Consider the following 27,124-nt stretch of genomic DNA (forward strand, 5'->3'; position numbering starts at 1 on the left):
AAAAAGCTACAATCATTTGCAATAAAAGGGAACTTGATTAATACAACTGGCTTGGCTAACAAACCTACTCTGCAAGTTTTCCGTACAGTTTGATAACTCCTGAGTCGAATTGTGTTTGACATTCACTGCAGACAGATTCGTTTGGGCTTGCTGGTATTTTGGGATAAGATGTCAACAAAAGCAACATGCAGAGCAAAGATGTGTGGTGACTCGTGATGGGAAGGCCTATGATTGATATTCCCATTAGCTACCTGACAAGGTGACGACAAGGCCTTTGATAATGAATTGTGACACTTTAATGAGCTTGTTTTGCACACACAGTTTCTAAACAGCCCCTCTTACCATTTAACCTTTTATACCAGTGAGGAATTGTAGATAAATAAAATATTAGTGGGTCTTATACAATGAACATGATGATAAAAATCGTGCATTGGATACTAAACAAAAGGGATATCAAGAAAATGAATGTCTTGGTAGTTGAAGTTGTTACCTTTTTGTGATCTTTCAAACTACAGATACCAACTTGATTTATGACTTGTCCCTTAAAGATGGCTTTTTATTGTTATCTTTTAACTTTACCTACATCATAAGTCCGGTCTTGAGGGTGGATACAAGTCGTCTGCAAGTGAAAAACGCATAAACCTTTATAGGGCTCGCAGGTGCCCTGCTGGAAATATCATAGTCGTAGACCACTCAGTGAGCCCGTGGGGTAAAAATGTTCATGTACATTTTTTCTTCAAGCATGCTGTGAGCGACAGATTGTAGCGACCACTTAAACAACATGCAATGGTGACTAAGGGTGAAATATGTGAGATGCAGGTATGGCATACAAATTTAATTTAACTCCCCCAAGCCCTGCGGACTTTGCAAGGGGCTTGTTACTGCTGTTTAAGTAATAAGAGCTCCTAGCACTCAGCCTGACTGTTAGAATTTAGGAAATTAGGCAATCTTAGCATAGTTTGTGTCTGCATCCTTTGGACATCTTACTGTCATTTACATATTACCTGCAAATCCAGTGCCTGCAGCGTTTGTGGTGTCAGTAAAGAGCCAGTGAACACACCATAGACTGTAAAAACAATGGAAAAACCGAGGTGATCCATCACCAATAGAAAATGCCTTACCTCCGGCTCTCCCGAAATGAGGCCAAATCCTCATACGGGTGCCCCCATGTTGAAACCAGTTGACAGTAATTTGTCCGAGTCGCTCTGAATCATCTACTACAGCAACTACTGACTTGGACCAATCACTTTCGACTGGTTTCAATGTGATGGCACCCGTATCAGGAAGCAATGATTAGGGATTTTGCCTCATTTGGTGAGAGCTGAAGGTAAGGCATTTTCTATGGGTGACATCAAACCTTGATTTGTTCCTTGTTTTTACAGTCAATAAAAAACAAGGCTTTAGAATACAGATTCTAAAGAATAATTTTCCCAACAGGTGGGCCACGTGAAAAATCAAGATTGTAGACCCCGTCGGTGAGCATGTAGAGTGAACATGTACATTCACTTTTTTTTTTTTAAGAGGGTGTGGTGGGCGACAAGTCATGGCCACCACTTATACAACACAGTTGTGGTTTCACCCCCCCAATTCAAGTGTCAAGCAGGGAGGCATTGGTATGACTCAACCGTGGATTTGAATTCACAACCTTCCAGTCTGAAAGGGTGGTTTGTATCGTCATAAAAAATAAATTTGCAAAACTGCAATGGAAACGCTTACTTTTCTACTTAACTGAGTCATATGACCAACAACTCTGCACAGGTAGACAGTTTGCATCAATTTTCTTAATACGTTGGGGCCGCAGAGTTGCTGGGGCCTGTACAGGTTACTGTTGGGCAAAGGAGGGATACGACCTGGACAGGTCGCCAGGCTGCTTGGGCAAGACTAATCTGCTTCCTTTCATTAAAGATGACATATGCTTTAAAAGTATTCAATTGTACTGTGTTCATGAAAAAATTATAGAACAATGAAAGATGTTAGATCAAATCAGCATATGTTCATGGAGAATGAAGCTGCAAACTCAACCAATTCTAGTTTTATTTCTCTTTAGATAGTAAACTCTTATCCTACATCTCTCTGAATTCATCTTTAGTTTGATTTCTGGAAAAAAATCACTTTTTTTCCCCAATATAATTTTCCTACTCTTTATTGTTGATTCATGTTTGCGTGACAAGGTACTAGCTCTGTTAGTGTGATGTTGCGTGTGACCCTCACAAGTCTCTCCTGTACCCCCCACCCCTCCCAACTGTGCTTCATTGGGACTCAAGTCTAATCCTTGGGGAGCTCATTAGGATCACTGGAGAAGAGCAGGCCTCAGACAGGGTCAAGACAAACTGCGCCGCTGAGCTGAATAGTGATGCTTTCCGCTCTGTCTTTATGTGTGTTTGGTTTGGCTGCATGTCAGTTCATCTGAGTGCATGGCAGATGAGAGATTGGCTCGCTCAAGCACTTGACAACCATGTTGAACACCCACAGGCGCATGGAACCAACACACTTTCTCTACTGTTACTCATCACGCATGAGGATTCGCTCAACCTCTGCATGCTTTCACCTATAGTTTTCTAATGGCGATCAGGCACAGGGGACAGTCAGTCACCTCGCTGTCAGCCTACAATCTGCAGCATCCTGTGTGATGTATGACAACAAGAGCTGGCTTTGAGTAGGGTCAGACATATCATGTCTCATGAGACACTTGTGAAATGCTTATGAATCTCAAGAGGAATCATCAGTGTTGCTGCTTTACCTTTTCTTTTGTGTGTCACAGTGTTTAAACTTGACGATCAACCGGTTCGGAATTAATGAAAGGAAGAAAATTAGTCAACTCAAGCAGGGGACACACATTACTGACAAGTTAAGCGTAGAAAACCAAGGACATCAAAAGCAGGTATTCCATCAGTTGAGGCCTCGTACTATGTGTTACCTTATCTTTTTTAGATTTCTTTTCAAAATTTTCAAAGGCAAATGGACCTCCAAAATGATTGGCTTTACATTTTAGTATTTTTTATGGTAAAAAACAAACAAAAAAAACAAACAAAAAACATTGACATATAATGCTAGACCTCACAGTCTTGACTGATGCTTCGGTCAGAATACAACTGCCGCTGTGTGATGGGGAGGCATTGGCAGAAACTTCAAGATGTCATGCCACCGCCTGAGTTTTGCAAATTGTCGGCATGGTCATGAATGTAGACGGTGACCGTCAGTCAGGCGGGTATGACGCCATTACAAAATCGGACGACAGTTGGGGTGGCCACAGAGGGATTGTAGCCAGATCGCTGACCGGCAGCAGCTCTGACTGGTCTATGTGTAAATATCTCCAGACAGCGGCTGTCCATATAAAGTGCCACCAGCCCGGGTGTATATAAAAAGTGGGCCATTCTGCACCACTGGTTATTTGCAACTTAGATTTTGAGCACACATTATAATCCTGTCAATTTACAAATTTGTAGACAACATGCCTTCCAAGAAATCCAGCAAGGGGCAAAGACAACAAAGGTTCAACCACAGCAAGAGTCTTTATTGGATGAAGAGCATCAATGCAGCGTCAATGCCATCTCGCCATTTTTATGCAGGATCTATGGTGGCCAGAATTGACTTCAGGTCATCACCAGGCCCCCAGCCCACTGTTACAGTATGCCCCAGCAAACCATCTAATTGAATCCTCTGCATTCTACACCATCACTCATATGCTCTCTTTGACTTCAACCAAGAGCCTTCTCTTTGGTCTTCCTCTAGGCCTTTTTCTGGTACCTCAAACCTCAGCACCCAGGTTTACAAGCAAGTTACATGATTTTTTTAAGTGAAATTTCCCCTTCCATGTTTACCATTTCTGTCTTGTATTAATGCAACTGGTTTTTGAACTATGCAATTGGGGGTAATGGGGTTTAGTGTCTTGTCCAAGAAATCAATGGGTGTAAAGCTTGTAATTTAACTTACAAAGTATCTAACTACACCCCTCGAGATACCGGGACTGTTAACCTTTTTGCACCAAAATTTTAGCTCCAATGTTTTCTCCAATTTTTTCGACTTTTGTAACTCTCCAACCGTCGATGGAATTAATGTAATTCTAGTGGATTCTGAAGCGGAGAAAAGCAGCCTTGGGGTAATATGTAGCACATTTTAGTAGTAAGGTGCTTATGCAATCAATGCAAATCAGCTAATTCTGTCTCTGAGAGCAATGGCTTTGTGTAATTTTCCAACACTTTACGGAAGTATGGTGCAAAGTCAGTATGAAAAGTAATTTTCCGCTGCATCAGAATCAGCGGATTCACTGTAAATCGCGTCAAAGATCCAAGAGTTACGGTATTTAGAGAGGGTGTGTTATTTAGTTGTTGCCAACGACAGCATTAGAGGGTTAGAAAGTCTTAAGGTCCACGGAGCGTGAGTAAAGTTGGGTAAGCGGGCAAACAAAAACGCACTGCATAATTGCTTAACTGGCTGCTTGCATCCTGCCTGTTTATTCCAGTAAACCCTTGTTTGCCTGTGGGCTCTCCTGAAATGGATGTTGAAGGGCGACATGGGCCGGAAATGCCGTTATTATCCATAAAAGCCTGTGGACGTATGAAGAGTGTGCCATGTGGGTGAGCAGAGAGCAAGCTCTCTAATACCCTCAGGCCATCGGCCAACGAAGTCTGATTGAGTCCATATATCAAAGGCATGTGTCCGTGTGTGCAGCAGAAAGACAGGAGGATGGAGAGAATTCGACTTGTGTCTTTGCTTTTGGGCAGAAATCGCAACTGGGAGTGCAGGACTTTGGTATAATTGGGAAAAGTGCTTTGAGAGATGGCAGGTTGTGGGCTTTCAGTCTGAGAGCAGCAAGCCAGTAGGGTGTTGGCTTCCTTTCTACCCTTAAGGACGGTAGAAGGGAGGGTGGCAACCAATATGAATGGATGAAACAGCGGGATGGGAGGCTTGATTGGAAGCAACCGGAACCTGTTTGTTGTTTAAAGAGCCTGTGTGTATGTGTGTGTGTGTGTGTGTGTGTGTGTGTGTTTACACCTCCCTCCTCCATCTCCGTGTAATTAGGCTGCTGGCTGGAAGAATGATCAGCTGTCATCCCCAATGGTGGCCTTCCACTGCCTGAATGTCAACACTGTCTGAGACCTCCTGTCTGAGCGAGCAGCACACTCAATTAGAGACACTCAGTCACCGCGGGGAACGCCGGGACAAACACAGCGACACATTTGCAAAGAAACACACAAACCGGGCAACTTTTATTCACCTGTGTCCGGTTAGATTCATCACTGTACCTTCCGTGAGTCCACACTATAAAATGCACTTTAAAAGCCTTAATTTTTTCTGGAAATTAATCCAGGACACCTCGTCTAGGGTTTTATTCTGAGGGTGCATATTGATGTTGAAACAATATTGAGAGGTACACACGTTGCTCTTTCAGAATCTTTGGTTAAAAGGTATGAATACACTAACGTAGCTGTTGTGTAGCAGAGTCTGTTTTTTTGTGTGTCAGGAGTTATCGTAGTCACAGTTATGTTTGTTATAGCACTATCAGTCAGTTCTTTTTTGATTTGCAAACAAGGTTAGGAGTTATGACGGGTTCACACTGGGCTCTGAAACACGCATTCAAGCGAACACTTTCAATGACAAGTCAATGTAAAATGCATGCATATGCCCGTTTTGGGCTTCCACAGTCAAAACTCTTGCGGCCATGCCCTGCTATGTGTCACAAGAACAGGCAGACGGCTGGTTCCAAATGCAGCAGGTTAATTAGCTCAGCTGAAAGTCTACAAAACTAAATTAGGAATTAGGGTCAGGCAGGGGTCAACAACATGCATGAGAGCATCAGAGAAGAGATGGGGTAGTCCGGATCCAGGCGAGACTCCGGGCAGGCGGCAGGAAAACGGAGTCAGAACCAGAAGATCAGGTTCAAATACAACGCTCGGTAATGAAAGCAGAGTGGCACACACAATACTACGCAGTGAGCGAGGCTCAGTGCAGTGCTCAAGTAGGCTTGTAATTGATTGTGCAGCCACCAGGCAGTATGCGCTGGGGTTGCTGGTATATGTAGTGGGGTTGGAACTGGAGATGGTTCTCGCTGGTGACCAGATGGGGAAACAGAGCTCTGACTTTTGACACTGTACAAGTTTTTTAAGTCCGTTTTCGGGCTCTATGTACTATTTGGGCGGAAATGGAAGTTAAACCAGCTGAATTTTGATCAATCGGGGACTTTGATTTGGTAGTGACGTTTGGATAGGGTCCTTTTCAAAACACGGGAGTGCCAACTGGTTGGAAACTGATCATGAAGGAGAAATTAATAACTGCAACATTTCAACATTTTTCACCAAGCCTCTTCCAACTGCGAGTACATGCGCTAGGATTGAGCAGCGACAGTCCAGTATAAACCCCTTATATTAAAAGCGGGTTCAAAAACCCAAGTTCAGCGTCTACCAGAACACACGTGCGTGGTGTTTATAGAACATTAAAGGTATTGTGAATTAGCTGACGTTGCTATCACTACTGTGGCCAACGTGTAGCCACTTAAAAAACAAGTTCTGGAGTTGCTGTGAATGTAAAAAAGTATTTTTTTCTTGAGTGGTTAAACTCCATCTAATTTACTGTAAACTGTTGTACCTGTATCTTTCTGATTGTACACATTGTACTTGATTGGCTGGGAATGAGGAAAAAAAACAAAAACGGACCAAGGTCGGGACAGCTGTTGACTGTTTTAATTTTGCGTCAAACAGAATAAAAGATCTATTGACACCAACCCGTAGTCGTCTTTGTTCAACACCAGAACATAACAAGTTTAACAGGGAACTGATACATGAAGCCAGTTGATAAAGTCTGATTGATGGATTTGTCCTTGAGTCTTTGTCTTCCTTAATGTGTCTTTTTGGACATACATTTTAGAAAATAGGCCATTCCTTGACGGTGCGCCTAATTTTCTAGTGCAGCTTATGGTGTGACAATACTGTACATGAATTGAATCACATTTCTTCAGGACATAAAAGTAACCGTTGCTTACTATGACTTTCTTGCATTTGTGGGATTCCTTCTTCAAGCCGACAGGATTACTCAAGGATGAAAGTGGAGGCAGGTAGGCGTCGGTGCAATGCTTCCCTTTCTCTATTCGTCCACATCAAAGCCTCTGAAGTTAAAGGGCGAGACACCAGAGAGTTTTTTTTTTCTTTGTGTACCTTTTAGAAGGATATCTTGGGAGTTTTTTTTTTTTTTATGCATTTGAGATGGAACAAAATGTTTGCAGCGGTCACCGCGGCAAAGCATGCAAAGTCAAAGCACTTTCTGCAGCTCCTGCTGGAGGAGTTAATTTGTTTTCAACCCGATAAGGCGCTCTTTAAAAGGTTAGAATCTAATGTGAGGCGGTAAACACAACACTTGTTATGAAGATAAATTAACCTCGAGATTCATTTTTTAACAGGATAGTGGCCCTAAAATAAAAACACAGTCACCAAACCAGCCTATTTTTTTTGTTTTTTGTTTTTAACAGATATGCTTGGTTACATAATTCCACAATAAACTATCCAAAACACATTTCTGAATGGTACATTTTGTCATTCTTTACAGCAAAAATTAAGATCAAACAGTTATTATGTTTCATAGGAAAAGATGAAACATAAAAATGTATTAATAAAGCAAAGACAATGTCTAGAGCAATGTGAACTAGGAAAATCCCCACTTAAAGCTCCAATGATTTATTCCAAGGGTATCACAATCATGTGTTATAACTCTTGTTCTGTTTGTTTTCAACCAGATTTGAACTTTTTGAAACTTTAACTATCATTTTTGAATGACAACAATGCTATTGGGGGGCTGGTGTCATTTCTGTGCCATTGTAAACTACCAAAGTCATCCAAGAGGGCGTGGTTGTAGACATCATTGGAGGTCACCTGTATTGCTTGAAAACAACTTTTATATTAACTGTTAACCCAAAAGCTACGTCCACACCGCTCCTTGGCAGTGCGCGTTCAAGCCACCACTTTTATTGAAAAGTCTATGTAAACGTGCGTAACTGCGCATTTTGGGCTTCCGTATTTAAAACTCTTTGTTCATGCGTAGCTTTGCATCTTTTAGGAACATTTTTAGGCTCTGCGTACAAAACGTGGGCCAATTGAACACGTGCTTAAAGTGAAACCAGGTAAAACTTTGACCAATCTGGAACTTGGATATGGTCGTCACGTATAGATGGTGTCGTTTTTAATAAACGGAAGTGCCGAGCGTTTTAAAATTGATCACAGAAGAGAAATTCGTAGTCGTGGTTTTTGCGCGGTCGGAATTATACGGCACCAAGTTTTTGATAAGTCAGAATAGAGCTGCGAAAGAAAAAGATTTGTACGGTTTGGCAGCAGTGGCTCAGGTGGTGGAGCAAGTCGGCCAATGATCGAAGGGTCGCTCCCGCTCCCACCCAGCCAACTGTCGTTGTGTCCTTGGGCAAGACATTTCACCCTCCCTGCCTCCAGTGTGGCTCCTCTTGTTTGTAAATGTGTGTGAATGTCACGGTGATGGTCAGAGGGGCCGTAGGGGCAGCCACGCCTCTGTCAGTCTGCCCCAGGGCAGCTGTGGCTACAACAGTACTTTACCATAACCAAGAATGAATGAAAAATTAACACATTGTAAGCACTTTCAGCGTCTGGAAAAGTGCAGATAAATCCAATCCATCATTAATTTTATTATTATGTGGACCGCTTTGACATTTTGCACCGACCCTTTTCCAACTGTTGGTGGCGGACATGTGCTAAAAACAGTAGAAAAAAAGAAGAACACACCCCTACCCTGTTTGTCCAGTAATCATGTGCTAAAACCACATTCAAGAACCCACATTTAGCATGTTCTGGCACCAACCTATAACTACCAGGAGCAATGCTGGGTTCTGTGCCTTGCCCAAAGACACATGGGCGGGCAGGGTGAAGACCAAACCTGAAATCTTCCAATCAGAGGTTGACTGCTCTACCTCTGTACCATGTCTGCCCTAAACTCACCGTTGAGTTTACAGCCTACCGAGGGATTAATGCAATAGCCCTCAGAATGTAAGTTTTCTGCATGTATTTGCTTAATTTCTTGCATTCCTCAGCATCATTTTTCTTTGACAATTTGTAGAGCTGCCGCCGACCATCTGGACGTCTGCAGGCCTCCCTGAATATTCTGGATTTCGCTGATGCTGTTACCCACGTTGACACATGATGGAGTGAGCAGGTGCAGCAGCGGTGCAGCACCTTAAAATCCAGCATGGCACTGAATTGATTCACACGGTCAACTTCAACTGCTCTTAGAGCTTAAGCTGCGGGCACCAAACCATGCAGAAGCTCCTCACAGACCATGCTCAGAGGTCAGACGGAGTTAAAAAAGAAAAAAAAAACACTTGTGTGATCATATTTTTTGTCCTGTGTGTGGTGGGCAAGACCTTTCTGCACATGTCTATTGCACCATAATGTGTGTTTGACTACACGTGATATTTATACAACTGTGTGTAGATTTGAGAGAGAGAAAAGGAGGATATTGAGTTTGGAGGAATAGATAGACTTTGTGGGCTCAGTGGAAATTAGAACTCTCCATCTCTGTCCTCAGGCCAGGCTCTTTTGTGTGGGTGTGTGTGTGTGTGTGTGTGTGTGTGTGGGGGTGTGTGTGTGCGTGCGTGCGTGTGCGTTTGTTTTCCTGCATTAGCAGGACAAATGATCAGAATACACGCAACACTGGAAGGACATTTTGAATTAGTAGGACAGGGCCAGTGTCCTCCTAATTCTTAAGAAAATCTAAGACTGTAGAAGGGTTCCTATTGGTCTACTAACCCTATAGAACAAAAAAAAACAAAAAAATGAAAAAGACCTCTTAGTACATATATACCCGTTTTTGTGTCTCACCTGTGTATGACTCACTACGCCCCTAGAGGCTGCATGTGGTATAGCAGGACTTCATTAATATTCACACATGTGTGAATATTAATGAGTTATGTCCTGGTAATTATTACACTGTCCTTCTTATTCATGTATGGTGACTGTCAGCTGGAATACTGAGAAATGCTCATAATTAGCCTTTCAATTGTTGTTAAAATGACACATAAAGCTTTATATTATTTTTACATAGGTTTCAAGTATTATTAACTATCACACAAAGGAAATTAAATATACAAAGTGGTTTGAAAAAGTATTCAACACATTGCAAATTCTGTCTTGTTTTGCTTGAATAATGAAGCTTTATTTCTATAGCTCTTTACAATGCCTTTAGGTGAACCAAAGTGCATCGCAATAGAAGAAAAAACAAAGCTTAAAATTAGGAATGTTAAAAACCAAATAAAAACAGCATACAATTACAAAAAGTAGGCAACAATAAAATATATAAAAGACTAACAATAATGCAATAGAGCAAATTGAAGAAAATAAAAAACACCAACTTCTAATCATTAAAAAAAACTTCTAAAAAAGAATGTTTTTAATTTACATTTTGAACTGTTAAGGTCAGATATCATGCACATTTCTGCAGGAATTTTATTCCATAACTGAGGGCAAGATACAAAGGGGAAAGTACATTCACCCCAGCAATTCTGTTTTGACCTGGACACATTAAGCAGATACTGGTTAAAACTCAAGAATGGCCGTGGACAGTTAGCTCAGTTACGTAAACTGTGCCAAAACCACGAAGAGCTTAACATTAAAAGTGTAAACTAAATTCTAAAAAGAACAGGAAGTCAGTGAAGTGACCTGAGTACTGGAGTGATATGTTCATGTCTGGATGTTCTAGTTATCAGTTGTGCTGATGTATTGTGGACTAACTGGAGGCGGTTCAGTACATGCTGGCTGACACCAAAGTCCAGAGAGTTGCAGTAATTTATGCAGGAGGGGATCATGGTGTGAGTAACTATTTCAAGATTACTGCACCAGGAAGGTTTAGCTTTAGTTAAAAGGGGCAAGTGATAAAATCAACTTTTAAAGACAATGTCAATCTGTTTGTCAAATTTAAAACAACTGTCAAATATAACCCCTATATTTCTAACAGCAGTATAGTCTGCTGTAGAGGTGTCACCAAAAACAATGCTCTCTGTTTTTTCTATCTAACTTCTGTGATCTGCTGTGAAATACAGCCAGACGTTCAAGCTCTGCGCGGCATGCGCTCTCGTGCTCGCCTCGTCAGTGACCTACAATCACAGGAAAGGCAAAAGGATTGGCTATAACTTCAAAGTACTGACGAGAGTAGAAGTGATTGACATGTCAATCAAATTAAGCACCAAAATATGGCACCGTTTGTAGCAGTTTATTTCACACACTTGTGCACAACTGCCATTGTTGCTTATCACTGTAGTCACACCGTTTAAACACAAAGCTATGTCATGCTATGGTATACGCCTTGATGCTCCTTCACACACTCAATGGAAATGCTCACTTGAATAGCCTGGACCATACTAAACTGGCCAAGAGAGGACCAGTCCGGTCCGGATTGATCAGAAGAAATGTCACATTTTGCGATGAGCAGAAGTGTAAGGGCTGGCCCCAAAGAGAGCGGAAGGGTTAGCTAAAAAAAAGCTAGCGGGTTACTAAAATATCTCAGAATTAGCCCAAAATACCTCAGCATGTTAGCCAAAAAAGCTAACATGTTGCTAAAATAATATCTCAACTCAGAATTAATCCTGCTTCCACTTTCGGCTTCTCCCATCAGGGGTCGCCACAGCGAACAAGTCGCATGGTAAATTTGGCAATGTTTTACGCCGGATGCCCTTCCTGACGCAACCTTCTCAAACCGGGCTTGGAACCGGCAGAGGTAGAGAAGGGAACAGGGAGCAGACCGGAGTCGAACCCGGGTTTCACGAATGGAAGGCGCCGCAAACCAGCACGAGCTAAACTGGCTCAACTCAGAATTAATCCAAAGAACCTAAATATTTCCCAAATTAGCTAAAAAAAACTTACACGTTGCTAAAATCCTAGCTTAACTCATAATTCGCCCAAAAAAAAAGGAAGACAATAGAAAAGCTAGAATACTCATTGCTAAACTTTTATATTAACTTAGAATTAGCTGAACATTTTGATACCCATATTGCATAGGTTTTAAAAGCGCATAAAGTTTTTAAAGGATTTGAAATAATTACTATTCATTTTCATTGAGGTTAGTAAACTGTGAAAAAAAAGACTACTACAGTAAATTATTAGAAGACAACAGCAACAACATCAAGGAAACATGGGGAATAATAAAAAAGAATAAAACAGGCCCACCAGTAACTAATTATTTTGATAATGGACAAATGGAAATCCATGAAATAAATAAAATAGCAAATGAATTTAACAATTATTTTGTAAATCTTGGACCAAACTTGGCAAACTCTATTCCAAACAAACCGGACTATAATATTACTTCAAATATAAAGAATAATTCAAACACCATGCTATTATACCCAGTAACTAGTGAAGAAATAAAAAAATGTGTAAAAGGGAGTAAGAACAAAAGGTCTACTGATTGTGACGACCTAGATATGACACTGATAAAAGACATAATTGACTATGTTATACATCCTTTAAGCTATTCTTTATTCTTTATCTTTCACACTCGGAGTCTTTCCAGACAAGATGAAAATTGGCAAGGTCTTACCACTCTACAAAAATGTAGATAAACATGTTTTTTCCAACTACAGGCCAATATCTCTGCTGTCCCAGTTCTCTAAAATACTAGAAAAAAGATATGTAGATAGACTAGACAGATTCCTGAATAAAGAAAATATTAAATGCAACAGTCAATATGGTTTTAGAGCAAAACATTCAACAACAATGGCACTAATGAAATATCAGAATCAATTGACAAAAAGAACCATCGCATTAGCATTTTTATAGACGTCAGAAAAGCATTTGACACAATAAATCACCAGGTTCTCCTTCAAAAACTTAGCAGGTACAGGATCAAAGGGGTGGCCCTAAAATCTAAAAGATCGACAACAATATGTACAAATAAACAACACCAAATCTAATTTATCTCATATCACCTGTGGTGTACCTCAAGGGTCAGTCCTCGGCCCAAACTATTTAATATCTATAAAAACGATTTAAACTCAATATCCCAAAAAATTGATTCCATTTTATTTGCAGACGACACAACCTTTTATTACACGGGAGACAATATTGAACATATGATAGAGGTGGTGCAGATTGAGTTAGGAAAAATTTAATCGTGGTTTGACGGAAATAAACTATCAATAAATAGTGACAATTCATATTATATGATATTTAGTAATAAAAATACAAATACAGTTAAATTAAACATAGATAATATTAATATCAGAAAAGTTAAAGAAGTAAATTTTTTAGGAGTTATTATAGACAAAAAGCCATCTTGGAAACCACAAATTAACAATGTCAAATCCAAAATAGCAAAAGCAATTGCTGTACTACACAAAGTAAAATGGTTCTCAGACAGTAGTTCATAATATATCTATTATATAATTCCTTGATTATGCCATACCTGAACTACTGTATAGAAATTTGGGGTACAACTTATAATAATAATAATAATAATAATAATAATAAACTTTATTTGTATAGCACCTTTCCAGATAAAAATCACAAAGTGCTTCACAGTACAACACGATAAAACAACAGTAAAACACAGTAAAAACACATGTTAAAAAGAAATTAAGAAAAAGCTATTTTAAAAAGATATGTTTTTAGCTGCTTTTTAAAAGAAAACACTGAGTCCACAGATCTGAGGCTGAGAGGAAGAGAGTTCCAGAGGGATGGGGCCACCGTGGCAAAGGCTCTGTCTCCTTTAGTCTTTAAACGGGTTCTCTTAACAGCCAGCAGACCCTGGTCACATGACCTCAGTGACCTGCTGGGAGTGTATGGCTGCACCAGGTCTTTTATGTAGACTGGTGCTTGGTCATTAAGAGCTCTGTATGTTAAGACCAGGATTTTAAAATGCACTCTGTAGTGAATGGGGAGCCAGTGCAGCTGCATTAACAACGGGGTGATGTGTGAGAACTTGGATGAATTGGTTAAAAGCCTAGCAGCAGCGTTCTGGACAATCTGGAGCCGTTCTAGAGATTTTTTACTTAAACATGTGAAGATGGAGTTGCAATAGTCGAGACGGGAGGATATAAAACTGTGAATGAGCATCTCCATCTCAGAACGGGACACAACTGGACTCAATTTTGCAATGTTTTTTAGATGATAAAAACAAGAGCGAACGAGTGACCCGACATGGGAGTCCAGGGATAAAACCGGGTCTAAAGTTACACCTAGGTTCCTGACAGAGGGCTTGATAAAAGAAGCAAGTGAGCCGAGCTCATGGATTATCTTGGGGAGACAACTGTCAGGAGCACAAACTAGGACCTCAGTTTTGGCTTCATTGAGTTGGAGAAAGTTGTGATTCATCCAGCTCTTAACTGAGTCCAGACACTTTTGTAAAGTCTGTATTTTAAAAACATCCTGGGGTTTAAATGACACATAAAGCTGAATATCGTCAGCATAAAAGTGATAAGAAATGTCATTAAAAGAACTTAAAATATGCTGTAAAGGCAGCAGATATAAAATAAACAATAAAGGTCCCAAAACTGAGCCTTGGGGCACACCAGAAGTGAGAGGAGCAGAAGAAGACTTAAACTTGGAGAAGACAACAGAGAAAGATCTGCCAGTCAAATATGATGAAAACCAGTTTAAGGCTGATCCGGAGACCCCAACCCAGTTTTTCAGCCTGTCCAAGAGGATGTTATGGTCCACAGTATAAAAACATATATTCATCCAATCTACATATTGCAATAAAAGCAATAAGAATTATTACAAAAAGTAATTATACGGACCTGTCTAATTCATTATTTATTAAATTAAAACTATTAAAACTTTTTGATCTTATAAACTTTAATATTTTGAAATGTATGTATAAAGTAAATATGAAATGCCTTCCTCCTAATTGAATGAAAAGATACATGAAAAAAAGTAAATTTAATCTAAAAGGACATGAGATATTTGTTGAACCAAAACACAGAATACTGCTAAAAGAACGATGTGTATCAATATATGGAGTTGATAAATGGAATAAATTAAGCATAGAAATTAAAAATGCTACAACGGTATCAAGTCTTAAAAACTACATTAAAACCAGTTTAATCAATTAAATAAATGAAAACTAAGACAAATAACAATTACTCATCCCTGAGGTACGGTGTTCATTTCACACTGGTTGATGTAATTATAAGATTTTGTTTTTTTCTTTCCCAATCTTCTCTTATTGTATACTGAATCAGCCGAATGCTTGTGTGTCTGTATCTTTCTTTTTTTATTGATTGATTTATTGATTGTTAAAGGGCCAGACAAAATAAGTTTTTCCTGTTTCTGTCCCCTTTTCATTTTTTTTCCTTCTCTATCATGCTTGAGTTTACAACTTAAGTTTATATTATATGTTTTTATTAATGAATAAAAATTAAATAAAAAATAAAAATGGCATACCTTGCGAAAAATCATAATTGTAAAAATACAAATACCATTAATAAGGCAAGGCAAGGCAAGTTTATTTGTATAGCACAATTCGTACACAAAGTAATTCAAGGTGCTTCACAAAACAGAAAAATGCATTAAAATCACAATACATCATAGAAATAATCAACGTAAAATTTACTTTAAAAGAAAAGAAAAAAATTGAAAATTGATTTAAAAATAAAGGAAGGAGAGGAAAGAAAAGTGCAGATAGGACCTTTCAGTCATATGCACGGCTAAACAGAAATGTTTTAAGTCTAGATTTGAACATGAACACAGAAGAGGCCTGTCTTACGACTTCAGGGAGTCTGTTCCAGATTTTAGCTGCAGAATATTGAAACGCTGATTCCCCTTGTTTAGTTCTGACTCTGGGTATCAACAGGAGGCCGGCCCCTGAGGTCCTCAGAGTACGAGATGATTCATATGGCACTAACATGTCAGAGATGTACTTTGGTGCTCGGCCATGGAGAGACTTGTACACAAGCAGAGCTGCTTTGAAGTCTATTCTTTGAGGTACAGGGAGCCAGTGCAGAGACCTGAGCACAGGACTAATGTGATCATACGTCCTGGTTCTGGTCAGGACTCGAGCAGCAGCATTCTGGATGTACTAAAGCTGTTTTACAGCTCGTTTGGAGAGGCCGGTGAGCAGGCTGTTACAGTAGTCTAACCTACTGGAGACAAATGCATGGATAAATATCTCCAGGTCTGGCTTTGACACTATGTTTTTGATTTTGGCAATGTTTTTCAGATGGTAAAATGCCGCTGATGTTACTGACTTGATATGACTGTTAAAGTTTAGGTCAGAGTCCATGATTACCCCTAGATTTCTGACTTGATTTGAGGGTTTAAGAGACAGAGAATGAAGGTAGCTGCTGACACTTTCTCTTTGTTTCTGTGGGCCAAAAATAATAACTTCGGTCTTGTTTGAGTTTAGCTGGGGAAAGTTGTTCTGCATCCACGCACTGATCTGTTGGAGTCAGTGGCTGAGTGTATCCACCGGCCCATATTCACCTGTTGTCAGTGACACATAGAGCTGAGTATCATCTGCATAGTTGTGATAAGATATGTTATTACTGTGTATTAACTGCCTTAGTGGCAGCATGTAGAGGTTGAACAGAAGGGGTCCCAGGATCGATCCCTGGGGCACACCACAAGTCAAGCCCATGTAGTCTGAGACACAACTCCCAATTTCAACAAAATATTTCCTGTCTTCTAGATAAGACTTGAGCCAACTTAGGGCAGATCCAGAGATGCCAACCCAGTCTTGGAGTCTGTGAAAAAGGATCCCATGATCAACAGTATCAAAGGCAGCACTCAGGTCTAACAGGATTAAGACAGAGACTTTGCCATCATCATTGTTCAGGCGGATGTCGTTGGTTACCTTGATAAGAGCAGTTTCTGTGCTATGATGGGGTCTAAAACCTGACTGTTAAACATCAAATGAATTGTTTAATAAGAGAAAATCAGTGAGCTGTTGGTAGACAACTTTTTCAAGGACTTTTCCTAAAAATGGCAGATTAGAGATAGGTCTGTAATTATTCAGTACAGTGGGATCAAGACCGCTTGTCTTCAGGAGAGGTTTAATGACTGCAGTTTTTAAGACCTCTGGAAATATTCCAGATTGAAGAGACATGTTAACTATTTGAATAATTGGTGGCAACACACTGTTCAGGACAGACTTTAGAAATCTAGTGGGTAACACATCAAGGCAGCATGTAGACGAGCTCAGACGGGTGATGGTCTCTTGGACAGTTTGGTCAGTGACAGGTACAAAGTGAGTCAGCTTAGAGTGAGTAGGTGGCCGTTGGATAGTTATATGTGTTGTGGAGTTGATGGCTTTTTTAATGCCCTGAACCTTGTCATTAAAAAATAAAGCAAACTCATTACATTTTGGTGTGCAAACCAGTTCTATTGGTAGCTGGGTTGGAGGGTTAGTTAATCTGTTTACTGTTCTGAACAGGACACGAGAGTTGCTGCTGCAACTTCCAATGATTTCAGAGAAGTACCTTTCCCTTGTTCTGCATAAGATCTGGTTGTAAGCGTACAACTCCCCCTTATACATTTCATAATGAACCTGGAGTTTTGACTTGCGCCACTTTCGCTAAGGTCTGCGGCACTGTTGTTTCTGTGCCCTGACTAGATCATCGTTCCTCCAGGGAGCTTTCTGTCTATGTTTTCTCAATTTAACCTTCATAGGGGCAATGGCATCCAGAACATTCAAGATGCTAGAAGTAACAGAATTCAGCATTTCATCAACATTGGCACCAGAGGTGTTTTCAGGGTCTATCATTTCTACAAACTGTGCCCTAGTGCTCTCATTTATTTGTCTCCTTTGGACAACTGCAGGGCCAGGCGGTGGTTTGGGAGCAACAGACAGGTCAAAGAATACACAGAAATGATCAGAGAGGGCAACATCAACCACACTGAGGTTGTAAATATTAACCCCCTTTGTGATGAGCAGGTCCAGAGCGTGCCCTCTGCTGTGGATGGGGCAACTCACATGGTGAATTAGATCAAAGGTTTCAAGGACAGCATTGAGCTCTTTTGCATTTCTGTCATTGACATTATCAACATAAACATTAAAATCACCTGTAATGACTAGACCATCAAAGTCTGTGCACACAACTGAGAGCATTTCAGTAAAATCATCAATGAAACTTTGGCTGTGCTGAGGAGGTTTGTACATGACTATGCAGAGTAAGGGAGGAGTTTGTTTTAACTCAATCTTAAAGGACACATACTCAAATGATGAAAACACACCAAATGATAGTCTGCGGGTTGCAATATTATCTCTAAACAGTGCAGAAACGCCTCCACGCCTTTTTATTTTCTCGTATTTCCGATTCATGTTTGTAGTTGGGGGGAGTTGATTCAACTAGAACTATGTTTCCTGTGTTTTTGTCAAGCCATGTTTCAGTTAATAACATAAAATCAAGATTAAAAGAAGAGATAAGATTATTGATTTAAAATGATTTGTTGCATAAAGATCTGACATTGAGTGCAGCAAGTTTGAGATTAGTTTCCTTGGGACTGGTCAAAACCTTCTTGCAGGGGATATGAACTAGATTTCTTTGATTGGACAGTCTAACTGCCCTTTTTTGCATTCTACATAGTGCAACTACAGGTATAGCACCAGAAGGAAGTTGTTCATCACAGGGCCCCAGTTTGACATAACCTTTCCTAGGACACTGGGGGCCCGTTTCATCCTAGCTCTGGGGATAGCACGTCTAGAGGTGCGCAGGAGAGGTTGAGTTGAGGGTAGTTTGGGTGATGGACCAGGAGGAGCGGGAGCTGGACGGGATTTGGGTGAACGACGGAGGGGGCGTGTTGGAGGGGCTTTGGATGAAGGACGTGTTGGAGGGACTTTGGGTGAAGGATAAGGAGGGGGCGCTGGAGGGGTAGGAGGAGAGCTCCTGTGTGGTGTGAGGCTCACAGGTGTTAGGGGAGCCATCTTAATTCCTGACTTAATCAGGCTATCAAAATGGCTAGGTAGGGCCATGGGTGAAAGTGGGGGGGACGAAAAGGAAAGTGAGTCTTCACTGGGAGTAAATGTAGCAGGCGGCGCCCACAGCTGGTCAGATGTTGGTATTTCTGGAGCCAAATCTGGTGGTTGTTGTTGTGGTTCTGCAGTTGGGTCCTTAGCTGGCGGTGGTTGTTGTGATGCTGGTGCAGCTGAGTCCTTAGATGGAGGTGGTTGTGGTGCTGGTGCTGCTGGATCCAAGTCATTGACCGGTGCTGGTGGAGGTAATTGTTGTTGCTGTTGTGCTGTGGTTCCTGGGACACTGGCTCGGTCCTTCCTTACTGCCTTGGCCTCTATGCCCCAGAGCGTGGAGGAGGTTCTTCACTAACTCTCTTGCTCCACCTCTGTTCAGGTGTGGGCCTCTTCCCATGAATAGGTCCTTTCGTTTCCAGAATGTATTGAAGTTCTCAATGTAATGGAATCCTCTGGAAGCACACTCTCTGGAGAGCCAATTGTTCAGCTGAAACAGATGGCTAAACTTGAGTGACACCCCATCGATGTTAGGAAAAGATCCACTGATGAATGCTTCAACCTCTACTTTGTCAATACAAGCATAAATGTGCTTAACTTGCTTAATGTTTTGATACAAATATTGGATACGCTTTAAAAGTGAACACATTTTGTAAAGGATTTTTAAAAAATTCCCATAATTTTCAATGAGGCTAGTAAATTAGCATAAATTGACTAAATTTTAAAAACCGTAAAAATTACGAATAACATAAGTACAAGCATAAATGTCTTTAACTTACTGAGTGTTTTGATACCAAAGGGTTTAAAAGGAAACACCGTTTTTAAAGGTTTTTAAAAAGAAAATCCTATTCATTTTCTAGGGAGCTACAATTGGTGTAAATTGTGTAATATCGTAAAGACCGTAAGGTTTTACCAATACCAAAAGACTAAGCATCCTTCTCCTGAGCGTGCTGAACATTTTGATACCAGGATTGCATAAATTGCTAAAAGTGTGCTCAAGATTTTATGTAAAAAAAATACAGAAAAAGATATAAAGAACAATACTAAAGGTAAACAGGGTCACTATTGTGCGAATGCATTGAAGCATTCACACAATGAAGAATTCAGACCAGCTCCTCCAAGCTAAGGGAATTGGTAATTTTCAATGCCAACCCTGGTTGTGACAAAATAAATAAATACAAATAAAAAACTTTTTTTTAAAACATTTTTTATTTATGTATTTATTTATTTTTGCCCATTGTATTTTGGTTGGCATGCCCAGTATTTCACTTTGAATTTGTTTAGTATTTAGTATAAAAAAATTGTCAGTCATAATCAGTAAATCAGTGCTTCTCAAATAGTACTTTAATACAGGCACTTTAAACTTCTTTTCTGCTTAAGACTAGAACAGGGTTTCTGTGTGACAAAATAAAGTTAATATGATTTGAAATTTGAAAAAGGATTCATTTTTCTTTTTTCTTTTGTTAATGTTAAAAGATACAATTTTAAGTATACTTACACAATTTTTATAGATATTTACCTAATATATATATTGTCACTGCACGAGTGTGTGGGGGGGTGGGGGTTAGGTGGGCGCGAAACATTTTCTTTTTCCTAGGGGGGGCCTGGCAAAAAATAATTGAGAAGCAACTTGAAGAACTGTTTGGGAGCTGAAAGAGAGGGGTCATTTTAGGGAGTGGATAAAAAAAGCCAGTTGTCTATAAAAAGCTGAATTTTTCATCAATACATAACATCATCATTTAGTCTGGCCTTCCATTGGCCAGAAGGCCACCCGTCAAAATTGCAGTCGTGGGAGTTTTAAAGCTTGCAGACTTCTGGGAGACCTGATGGTTCACTAAAGATTCACACTCCACAGCAGTAGGGGGCAGTAGCGGACGTTTGCGCTGGTTGGTACGCACGTGTACGCCTCATCTGATCTGATCAAGAACTTTCGGCTAACGATCCTCGAGCGGAATAATTTCTTCTGCAGCCAGATTCTCTAGCGGAAAGGAATTAATGCAAAACGTATCACCTGACTGTGGACCAGGTAAGAACCATCATTTTAAGTAATGTGTGTTTCTTTTCACTTTCGCGTACTTTCGCCGCCTCTCTTTCGAACTAGCTCGTCCGCTTTTCATTGCGCTCGACCGCCGGCTTACATCTTTGCATTGACTTTCGTTTTGTGGTGTGAATTGCTTTGGTTTAATGTCGTATCACCTGACTGTGGACCAGGTAAGAAACATCCTTTCAAGTAATGTTTGTTGTTTTTCACTTTCGCGGACTTTCGCCGCCTCTCTTTCGAACTAGCTTGTCCGCTTTTCATTGCTGCAGCCAGGACCGCCGGCTTACATCTTTGCATTGACTTTCGTTTTGTGATGTTACCGAATGGCTTTGGTTTAATGTGTACCTTTTAAAAACCATTAAATTCATCAAGTGCTCTTTAAATAGTGCGGTTTTCTGTGTTCGGTGTTCATCTGTATGACTGGGGTTTTAACTTTTAGGTAAATACTGAGGTTCTTGTCAACTAGCTAATATCAATAATGATTGATTGGTATATTTCAAGCGTAAAAAATACAGGACAAAACACAATTATTTCAAACTCATCACAGAAACAATTAAATGCATTGATTAGAAAAAAATAAAACACACTTATGTCACATATGGTTCATTCATTTTTTGTGATAATTAACTAAAGTTAGTAGAGTTTGATTGCTTGAAAAGGAGTGGGAAGAAGCAAACTTATAAAATCCCACGCCTACCTAATTACTTAATTTACTGTTTTGCATAATTATGTAATCCGGTCAGTGCAACCTTTATGGCATGATTGTCTTTACAGGACTTTGTGGTGCTGGTTAGACATCCCTAAAATAAGTGTCTCACGGTGACTCTTGTCCCAATAGCAGTCGCTTAAGCCATTAAGGTTTTTAAGAAAAAGCTCAAAACTAATCTTTTTAGCGTAGCTTTTACTTGGTTCTTACATGCCCACATGATTTTATTGTATATTTTACTTGCGGGATGTGCATGTTGCTGGATTTTGATGTTTTTATGTATTTGTTTGTTTTTATTTTATTTATTTATGAATGCTTTTTCGTATTACTGTTATTTATGTTACTGTGGAAAGCACTTTGAGATGCTTGAAAGCAGGAAAAGCACTATATAAATAAATCTGAATTAACACATAGTCTTTGCAGGAGATGGCAGCACAGAGGCCACAGAGGGCTAGAAGAAATCCCAGACAAGATGCTTTGTATTATTGCTCCTTGGGTGAAGATAAGGAAGGATTTGATATTAGATACATTGATTCATTTAAAGGTGAGCCACTGAAGTATTTATGCAATTTTTTTTCAATGTTTGAAATCAACATGAAAAACACATAATTTAGGTTCTTCTGTCATAGAGCATTATTTGCAGTATGTGATATTGATCCCAAATCAGATCCTCAATTAAGTTTTATCTAGATTATTTTTGGCATGGTCATTGTGTATTAGTTAAGTGTTTCATTTATATTGCGCAACCTAATTCACACACACACTCCCAAAAAAAATCTACAATCAGAAAACTGAATTAAATAGACTATTCAGTTCCCACTATACAGGGCTCCAGACTAACTTTTTTTCACTAGGAGCACTGTGGCCCCCAACTAAAATTTTAGGGGCACAACCAGAAAATTTAGGGGGCATACCTTAAATCAACATTCTAACCAAATCTACTAATCTCCACTGTATTACGAATAAATACTTTAATAATAGATGCCGAAATTACAATGCGCTGTTTCAAATTCATTGTCACATTTTATTCTGAACTTTTAAAGATGCAACAAGCTAAACTGACAGCACCATCGCTGTCATGACAGTACAAATAGCAAACAAAATACCATAAATTTAGAATAAAAAAAGTTTTTAGCAGCAAAGTGATTACCGTAGTAACCTTTTAGTCATTTCACAGTTTCAAACAATACTTAAATGTATGTACACATTAGAGGATGGAAATTCATGTTGGCGACACCAAATAGACTTTATCAGCGAATTTAGAGCAAGGAAGTGAAGACTTTAACCACTTCTGATTGGTCAGACTGATGACATGTGATTAAGATCCCAAGAATGATTGGTGGAAACAGTTAAAGGGGCGGAACTTTTCCTGACACAGCTGAAGCTGGGGCTAAATCGTGGTATCGTCATTCTTATCAAAATGTATTTAATAGAATCAAATAAACACAAAGAAAAAAGTATTTTACGATCTTTCATATTCCTAACTACTCAGTGTTATATCAGGGCTCCTCTCCTCAGCTGACCATCTCCCGCGGGAGTGGTGTGCTGCCGTAACAGCCGTGCATGATGAGAGCCGCAGGTCAGAAGAACGAATCAATAGTTTGCTTGCTCATAGCTCAGACGCACATATCAGGTTGTGATGATATTTGTCTCTGTTTCCTTCCCACAGATGTTAACGCGCACTCGATTATCTCTAGGCCCCTCCCCCTCCACGCATTTTAGCCACTTAAAGTAACTTTCCCTATTCTTCTCACACGCATTGCAGGGGTTGACATAGCCCAGAAATTTGCACTGGCCCACAGGGCCAGTAGTTTTTGAAACTTACTGGCCCTGCCTGAAAGTTACTGGCCCGACACCGCGCATAGCGGGACCCGCCGCTCCGCAGGTGCTTGCAACTTTAGGGGGGTCCGGGGGCATGCCCCCCCGGAAACTTTTAATATGGTACAATTTGGTGCATTCTGGTGACATCACTTATTTCTACACTTTTCAATGACTGAAAATAGACCATATCAAACTTAAATCTGCTCTAGTCTGTTTCAGATGTTTTGAAGAGAGCACTGCAGTGTAGTAGGTAACACTAGTTCAGAAGTTTTCATGGTGCTTCTAACGGCAAATATCGCAATAAATCATAAACCTTAAATGTGTTAAAACAATCTAATGGCAGCTTGAACCATTTAACGAATCAAATAAATCCCTTAATGCATTTGACCAATCGGATGGACGCCTTCACATTGTTGACCAATCAGATGGAGCACCGTTATGTTAGATGTTTGTAACCTATGTCAACGTGGGTCATTTGGAGTATAATTTTTAAACTGGGAATGGTTATTTGGTTATTTTGCTGTTTGTTTATATACCGCAAATTATATCGTTATCGCAATTTTAATCTTTGATATCGCATATCGCGAGTTTTCCTCATATTGTGCAGGTCTAACTGAGATCATTCAGCTAACTAGAAATACTTACTGCTTACAGTGTTGTACAGAAAAACAAAATTAAGTAGTTTAACATTCTACTGCATTTGAGTCTGAGATTCCGGTATTTGGAGTTGCCTTTGATTCTTTGACATTCAGCTTAAAGCTTAGTGCATACAGTTTCATCTTCAATGCATTCATTAAATATCTTGCTGTCCATACTACTAATTATACCCACTACTCCATCAAACATATTCCTATCTATTCCTGCCATGTCTTCCACATCTCTGACATGCTTCAGTCTCTCTTCAGTGACGGTGTCGGATTTATAATCAAATGTAATAATAACCCACTGGCTTGTGCCTTCGTTGTTGCTGTTTAACATTGTTTTGTATTGAATTGTTACATTCAATAAAGTTTGGAAAAAAAAGTAGTGAGCGCGTGCCGCGTGGTGCTCGGCAGTGAAAGCCGCGCGCGCGCAGGCGGGAGAGAAGGAGAAGTGATCAAAGGTTTCCCATAGAAACCCTTGAAGTCTGAACACAGGACTAGCAGAAAAACTACATTATGAAGACGAGGTAAATCTACACGTTTTCGCAAAATTTACTTTATTGAAAAAGGTGAAGAATATATAAACCGTTAGATATTTTAGTGGCCCGAGCGGACAAGTGAAAAGTAAAGTCTTGTGGTCCGCACTGCTCGAAAAACAGGACCGGGCCAGCGGACAAATGGCTATGTCGAGCCCTGCATTGGCCGCCTCAGGCATCCCTCAATGACACTCGAGTGTGCGCTCGCATGTGCTCCAGTCTCATGAGTATTCGCGCGAGTGTGTCTGTCCGTCCGTCCGTCCTCGCGTCTCATTGATTATTTCATTGATGATTGATGTGCCCCTTCCACGTTTAATGTATACAAAATACGGAGGGCGGGGGAGGCAAATTTACTGGTGGCACATGTGCGACTGGGTGTAAAATTCAGTCGCACACTCTCAAATTTTGGTCGCAGTCTGGAGCCCTGCTCTATGATAACTTTGCATTGTTTCTTTTTTTATTACTCTCCTTTCTTTGTGATGTGTTTGTTACTTGTAGGTCGAGGTGTGTTCAGCTCCCGGCCCTTTCAAAAGGGAGATTTCCTTCTTGAATACAGAGGACAGCTCATATCAAAAAAGGAACAAGAAAGCAGACTGAAAGTTTACCATGACGCCCTGAAGGTTTTTATGTTTGATTTCCAGTTCAATGGAAAGTTGTTATGGTATGTATCTTCTTTTTTAATGGTAATGTCATCTCTACTCTCTTACTGGTAAAAAGTAGTTTTAGTGATGAAATACAGTCTAAGACAAGGTTAAACATTTGTAATGTTCCATGGAAGTTTTAGGTTGTAGCAGGAATGTTATTTCGTCTTAAATACTCAATGTGCTCAATAACTTCCCTATGTAGCATAACTTATTGTCTGCTTCATATTTTAGTATTGATGCTGCTAGAGAGGACGGGTCACTTGGAAGACTAATAAATGATGATGAAGTGAGCCCAAACAGCAAAATGACCATTACCAGAGTGAATGGAGAACCCCATCTCTGTTTATTTGCAATCAAGGATATCGGTCCTGGAGAAGAAATCACCTATAATTATGGTGACTCCGAATGGCCATGGAGAATCAAGGTATCTGTAAAGTTATTGTTATGCTTTAAAATAATGTATAATTCTATATTTAAATTAAAGAATATGATTTACTCTTCATCCTTTCATCTCAGAAATCCAAAGAAAAGCCAAGTCAATCAGCAGAAGAGAATCCATCAACTTCCAGGTCCTCTCCAGACGACACATCGCAGGTAAATTTCAGTATAAATATCTATTTAGCAATTGTAGAAACATTTAGGTATTTAAATATTGAGTAGTATGAAGGTACATGGATCACTGGTAACATCGACCATAAAGGATGCCTGTATTTGATAAAAATTCCTTGGTGGTAGGCAGGCGCCTGTGTTTGGCAGCGGAGCCGCCACCAGTGTGTGAATGTGTGTGTGACTGGGTGAATGGGTCTGTGACTGTAAAGCACTTTGTCCTTGTAGGAAGAAAGGCGCTATACAAGTATACGCCATATACCATTTACCATTTACTTTAGAAGCATGAACAGGACAAAGCAGGTTGTCCCATTAAGCGCTCATACACACGTGTCCTGTGTAATACTCAACTGGACAGGTTCTGACATTAGCGGGACATAGTGTTAAAACTAGTATACTGGAATTGAAGTTGTCCTAATGATCACTCTTACACACATGTCCTGTGTAATACTCAACTGGACAGGTCCAGGTTTTAGCAGGACTATTTGCTCAGTGTTTAAGCAAAGAATCTAATTCAGCCTCCATCCTTTCATCTCAGAAATCCAAAGAAAAGCCAAGTCAATCAGCAGAAGAGAATCCACCCACTTCCAGGTCCTATCCAGACGACACACCGCAGGTAAATTTCAGTTTAAATACCTATTTAGTAATTGTAGAAACATTTAGGCATGTTAATATTGAGTAGTATGAAGGTACATGGATCACTGGTAACATCTACAGTAAAGGATGCCTGTATTTGATACAAATTCCTTTAGAAGCATGAACAGGACAAAGCAGGTTGTCCCATTAAGCGCTCATACACACGTGTCCTGTGTAATACTCAACTGGACAGGTTCTGACATTAGCGGGACATAGTGTTAAAACTAGTATACTGGAATTGAAGTTGTCCTAATGATCACTCTTACACACATGTCCTGTGTAATACTCAACTGGACAGGTCCAGGTTTTAGCAGGACTATTTGCTCAGTGTTTAAGCAAAGAATCTAATTCAGCCTCCATCCTTTCATCTCAGAAATCCAAAGAAAAGCCAAGTCAATCAGCAGAAGAGAATCCACCCACTTCCAGGTCCTATCCAGACGACACACCGCAGGTAAATTTCAGTTTAAATACCTATTTAGTAATTGTAGAAACATTTAGGCATGTTAATATTGAGTAGTATGAAGGTACATGGATCACTGGTAACATCTACAGTAAAGGATGCCTGTATTTGATACAAATTCCTTTAGAAG

The 27,124-nt window shown here is 40.0% G+C and overlaps 1 long non-coding RNA gene across 1 annotated transcript; it reads left to right on the top strand.

The window, feature by feature from the left end:
- The first annotated feature begins 20,789 nt into the window (after positions 1 to 20,789).
- LOC144984523 (uncharacterized) lies at positions 20,790 to 26,514 on the top strand. The gene is made up of 6 exons (XR_013648275.1): positions 20,790 to 20,929; positions 22,074 to 22,194; positions 25,147 to 25,309; positions 25,524 to 25,716; positions 25,809 to 25,886; positions 26,437 to 26,514. It is a non-coding gene; the product is annotated as an uncharacterized LOC144984523 (long non-coding RNA).
- Positions 26,515 to 27,124: the final 610 nt, after the last annotated feature.

The sequence above is a fragment of the Oryzias latipes genome, chromosome 2 (genome assembly GCF_053564925.1).
Source record: "Oryzias latipes strain Hd-rR chromosome 2, Olatipes_Hd-rR_3.1".
Lineage (NCBI taxonomy): Eukaryota > Metazoa > Chordata > Actinopteri > Beloniformes > Adrianichthyidae > Oryzias > Oryzias latipes.